Source organism: Phocoena sinus, chromosome 11 (assembly GCF_008692025.1).
Source record: "Phocoena sinus isolate mPhoSin1 chromosome 11, mPhoSin1.pri, whole genome shotgun sequence".
NCBI classification, from domain to species: Eukaryota; Metazoa; Chordata; class Mammalia; order Artiodactyla; family Phocoenidae; genus Phocoena; species Phocoena sinus.
The window spans coordinates 46,330,208-46,336,207 of NC_045773.1; the positions used below are offsets into that span (position 1 = coordinate 46,330,208).

Here is a 6,000-nt window from a genome sequence, read left to right on the forward strand (position 1 = left end):
AAGAGTCTCACAGACTAACCCAAGCGCCAGCACTGAGCAGTTCAGTGGAGCCTAGTAAGCCTCAACCCCTTCAAGGCTCCAGTATATAAGATGCTCTTGGAAGTTTCAACACTGCTTGTTTTCAGCTGCTTCACACTTGTGCCATCCACTGGGCCACAGGGTACTTACAGGCTGGGTGACCTAAGTGGCAGGAACCTCTCTTACACTGCGTGTGTTCCCGTCCCTGAAACCCTGTGCCCTCCTTCTTGTGTCCTCTGCTCAGGGAATTGCCATCACTATACAGTAACACCTCTGGGGACGCCCTCTCCTTGGGGGATTCCTGCCCCCTCTGTGTTCTGCACGCAACATCACTCTTGCAGTTCACCGACCAGCGCGATCCAGGCCTGCTCCAATCCCACCTCTTCACGTTGGCTAGCCCGACGGTGTGAATACCAAGTGTAAGGTGGTGAAAATAAGAAGCCTCATGGCAGCATGGGCTAACCTGACTTCTGCAATCCACTTTCACTGGAGGGTCTTAACAGAGGATGGCTCCACCATTACCATGCACACTAGACTAGTACATGGGACCAAAATACCACCTGGGGGGACCAAAATACCACCTGGGGGGACATGAGGACTTTAAGCGTGGACACAGCAGAGGGCCTCACGGTTCCTGTTGGGGCTGATCTGAAAACAAGCAATGATTCAACACACAGACTTCCTGGGCACTATAGGGTAGAATGATTTCTGCTTCCACAGCCAATTTCCCCCTTTTATCCAGACTGTCAGCCAGGCCAGCAGCCAGCAATAACTGTAAAGCACAGAGCAGCTAGGTTCCATATGCTCTGGGCACAGGACCAGTAGATAGCCATCTCAGACTCTGGTCTTCTTAATCATGCATTGAACTGCACCCAGGGCTAAAGGAGACCTACAAAGGAACTGGATCCCTGTGGCTCTTACATTAGCTATTGGAATCACCTGCCTATAGTAAGGGTTAAATCCTGACCTTGGTGGTTGAAATGCACATATGAAAAGAAACTCACTGGGAGTTCAAGCATGGAGGGGGGTGGCTCACATATTTTATCACGGTTCAAAAAAAGAATAAGGGACCCTTTATTCTCTTCCTGAGTTTGGGTAAAGTAAAAACATCAATGGAATTATCATAAATTCAAAGACTAATAAGTAAGTGCATAAGGCTGTGGTTAGGAATCACCTTATTTCAGACTCAAGGAGAAACACAATCCAAAATTACTCTCAGTCGTAAGGCAGAATAGGAACACATCAGTGAGAGCAAAATGAAGGGCCACACTGATCAAGGAGGAAGATGAGCGGGATTTCCTAGAAGAAAACTTGCAATTTTAATGGCAAGTGCTAGAAGGGACAGGACCCCTCCGGAGGCCCCCTCTAAGGTGTAAGACAACTTAGAGGCAGTTAATTATGAGAGCAATTGTGGGACAGTCGTCCTGGAGACCTAGGGCAGCTGTCTCTCAGAGTCACCTAAGATGAGGGCAGATTTGAGAATGAAACATCAACACTGCACACATGCACCCTCACTAAAGAGTTTCTCAGTGACACCCACAATGTAGGGGAGCTGGTGAGGCCCATTCCCTGAGGAACATACCTAGGTACCTCTCGTGGCCTCAGGCCTCCACAGGAAGGTGTAGGAGAGATGAGACACGACACAATGAAGACAGCCTCGCCACAGCAGCCCAGGTCCAGGCCTGATTAGATGCTGCACTCATACTCTCTTTCTACACTTGGTACCCCAGACACTGCCAAGATTTTGCTTATTTGAGCTGGAATAATGTCTGAAAACCTAGAGCAACAATGAATCTCCTCCCCAAGCACAGGACCTGGCACACAGCTGAAATGCTAATATGTGATAAAAGAATGAATTCACGTGATGAACATACCACCATTTAAAAAGATGTTTAGGGAGAATTTTTAATGATCCAGGAAAATGCTAAAAATACAAAGGGAAAAAAAGCAAAATACAAAGTAATACAACAATATGACCCCAACTATGTAATACGTACATTTAGATACACAAAAAAATACAAAAGGAATTAAGAAGAATTGCACAAAAATGTTAGGGTTGGTGAAATTACATGGAGTTTTCATTTTCATTCTTATACTTTTCTCTATCTTCCAAGTTCTCTTACAGTGAAAAAAAGTTTCACTGAGTTTGTTTTTTGTTTTTTTAAGCACACACAGTCTCCAATTTACCAGGACTTTTCTATCCCTTTCCATTAGTTTAAATCTTTTCAATTTCATTCTTTATCTGCAATTCTACAATTCTTTCAGCAATAACTGGTCAGAACAGATACGATCTACTTTCCACAGCTAATTTAAAATTGTTTATCATACTCACAGAATAGGCTCTTAGAAAACATCTAGTTCTCTAGCTCGGTGTGACTTTAAAATTCAAAGTAGCCAGATAAGAAAGATTTAAATTTTTTTTTAAAACCCCACAGGATTAGATATTTTTAATATTAAAACTCCGCAGGATTTAAGGGAACGTGATACGACTGCTTTTGAGTCTGAATAAAAACCTCAACTCTGAACTTTGTGCAGGACCTCCATACACCGTCTGGGCTGCCGGAATAGGGTTTCACAGAAGACAGCGCCGCACCAACGCTGGCGCCGCCGAGGCTCCAGGGAAATTAGAAGCATTCCATAGGAGAAGCACCCCTTCCAGCCACGTTTCTCAGGTGTCCCAGGCATTGCCCCTGACTTTCATCTAATACTTAAGCTGTACTGTGTGTCCCAGTCGAAAGCCTGGAAACCCGATCACCCCGATGTGAGAGCACAACCCCGCAAGCTCACTAGCGTCACGCCCGTGCCGAGATACCCGAAGCTCCAGGCTCTCCGGACAGTCGGGGAAGCGTGACTCATGGGCCCCCGTGAGCTGGTCCTTCCCTCAAACGCCCTTCACTAGGCTTCGTCGACTCCTCCACCCCCACTCATCTCATTCCCCGTTGCTCTGGAGCCCCCCAAGCCCTCGCATCCTGACTCCACCAGCCACCAGATTTCAGCTTCACCACTTTCTTCTATCAACCCTCCACCCTCAGACCAACCTCGGCCCTCTGCAGCTTCCACCTGCGACTGCCACTCCCACCCGAACGTCACCCAACCTCGGCGTCCCTCCCGGTCCTACTTTCCCATTCCCAGGATTGCCAACCCCGGGAGGTACCCCGGAAAGGAAGGGCGGCGGCCGGGAGGAGTCACTGGAAGCGTCGCGCCGCCGCCCGACAGCCCGGACTCAACCACCTGCACTGACCCAGGCTCTGCGCCGCCGAGAGCGAGGGGGTCCGAGGTCCCTCCCCCACTCACCTGCCGCCACAGCACTCCACGTCTTCGGGGGCGGGCCCGAGAGCCTGCTAGTCCCCCAGGCCGGGAAACCGACTCTCGCCGCGGGAGGCGAGCCGCGGCCTGCCGGGCGGGTACCACCTAGCGCCGGGCGTGCAGGGCGGGGCCGAGACGCGATCGCACGCAGGCGGGGGCGGGGCCGAGGTGGGGGAGGCGGGGCTTAGGGGTGAGTCACTCCCGGCAGAGACCAGGCTGCTCCAGAGAAACACTAGACTGGCCTAGACTGGCTGTCGCCGGGAGTGAGAGCTGAGACTGCTAAGGAAGAGGCGTGCCTTATGGGCTGTCACTCCGCGTGGGGGCGGCACCACGGTGGAGAGGCGGGGCCTCGCGGGGCTGGGCTGTCATTCCGAGAGTATGGAGGGGCGACCTGCAAAGAAATATGTCCGTTCACATTTTCCTCTTTTCCGTCTCTTAAGGTCCAGAGTCCAACTTCCTTGTCACTTTCAAATATAAGAACAAGTCTCATTTTAGTTGTAATTCACTTTCAGGCAGTGAAAAACCCAATTCCAATATATTATCCCCCCGCCCACCTCGGGATCTGTGCCCTGGGAATGTGTTCCCAGTGCCTTGCAAGCTCTTCGTTAATTAAGATGATTTATTTCCTCCCTTCCCTCACGGGAAGCGGGAACCGAATCTCACCTTCTCACTGAGAACCCTTTCTGATCATCCTATTTAATACCTGCTCTCCTCCCTATCCCACTATCTTACCTTAGCATATTTCTTTTTTCCACAGCACTCATCACCTTCTAACGTTTTATATTATTATATTTATTGTCAGTCTTTCCCTAGAATGTAAGCTTCACAAGGGCAGGGATTTTTGTCTGTTTTATCCACTGATACATCCCCAGTGCCTAGAACAGCGTTAGAGTCACAGTAGGCATGCAATAACTCAAAGGAATGAAAGAAAACAATGTATGAACCCTTTATCCTTCCGTACACGCAGTTCAGTCTAGACAGATGCCTCAAGGTCCTACAACGCCAGAAAAGCCGTGTCTGCTTTTTCATCCTCTGCCCCTTCTCTGTGTCTTCCAGACTCAAGACAGGAGACAGGGAGACGAGGGGCAAGGCACAGAAGCCTAATTACTTGCGAGGGGCCCTTTGTTGATCTTTCTAGATGCCTGTCATAGCAGCTCATAACGTTATTGGCCAGTTCCCCTGTGGCCATCATGGGTGTGGCCAGAAGTTCTTTCTCTTCTGAAAATCTGGACAAATTGTTTATGCGCTTCAACAGGTTTAGACATTGATTACTCAGTACATTTTTGTTTTTTAATTGCACTCTTCCTAACTTCTCATTCCTTGAATTTATGGCCATCCCTCCATATAATGTCATCTTCTAATATTTATATGACTGGAAGAATTGGAAAAAAGATTGAATGGAAATGTTAAAAATGCGTTTCACACAGATGGTCTCCTTTCATCTCCACAATTAGCACATTAAAACTTTGTGTTAAGTATGACAAATTAGCTGTTGGACAACACAAAGGGCAGACTTCAGTTAATGACATGGATTCCTGTATCAGTTAGCTATTGCTGTGTAACAAACCGCTACACAGAATTAAGGATTCCCTTTTGCATCACTCTCCTTTTGGGCATTTCCTTTATAATCTCTGGCACCCAGAACCCCCTTTTTCCAGTTCTGCTGGCCAGAGAGATAGGGTTCTCCTGGAGTCTGCCATACTTTATATCTGTTGTGCTGCTCTGTGCAACTGGGGCTGCCCTCGGGACAATATTGAGGGGAAAGAGAGAAAAAACGACAGGGATTCTCCCCATACTCTGCACAATGTGTCCTTTTTCCCATTTCCTCTGACCAGAGGGACAGGTTTTCTATCAGCGTCTAGTTATCCATGTCACTGTACTATAGCAGGGAAGCTCTGTGACTGGGAGTGGCCTCAGGACAGAGTGGGGAGAAGAAAAAGCAATCAGGAGTTTTCACCCCTTTCTCCAGCTTGTGGTAGCCTTTTTTTCATATTTTGTCCAGAGGTTTTAATAGTCAACTGTGGTGGACATAGGCTGCAGTGGACATAGTCCATTTCAGCCAGAACTGGAACTGATCAATTTAATAAATGAAAAAATGTTTTTATTTGTATTTCTCTTATTATGAGTGATAAAGCACATTTGTATTTCATTTGCCATGAATTATCCATTTATGTATTTTGTCTACTTTTCTACTGGATATAGAAACACTTTATATAATAGTAAGAATGGTCCTTTCCTTAGAAATGAATGTCAAAAAAAAAAAAAAAAAAGAAATGAATGTCAAAACTTTTTTTCAGTTTGTCATGTCTTTTGACTTTTCTTACACTGTTTTACTTGCTTATTTTTTGTTTGTTGGGTTGCTTTTGTTGTTTGTTTTGTTTTTTTGGCCATGCAGACCTTTTTCATTTCTAGTTGGTCAACTTTTATCAAGCTTTTGTTTTACTATTTACTACTTTTGGGTATATTAGACTTAGAAAGGACTTCACCTCTCTTAGATTACTTTGAAAATCCTTCCATGGTTTCTTCTTAATGTTTCATGATTTTGCTTTTTTCCTTTAAAAATCTGACCCTTCAGAAATTTGTTTTGATGTGAGTTAAGTACAGTGGATCCAACTTTGATATCTACGCATTTGCCCAACCTCAATTACTAAATAATCCGTCTTTCCCCAACTGATT

General features: G+C 46.4%; 1 protein-coding gene across 3 annotated transcripts in view; it reads right to left on the bottom strand.

The window, feature by feature from the left end:
* The window catches only part of ANO10 (anoctamin 10), a 228,840-nt gene extending 225,394 nt beyond the window's left edge, over nucleotides 1-3,446 (bottom strand). For all 3 annotated transcript variants that reach the window (XM_032648603.1, XM_032648602.1, XM_032648601.1), the window contains exon 1: nucleotides 3,313-3,446. The gene's annotated coding sequence lies outside the window, so the exon portion shown is untranslated. The remainder of the gene's footprint in view (nucleotides 1-3,312) is intronic.
* Nucleotides 3,447-6,000: the final 2,554 nt, after the last annotated feature.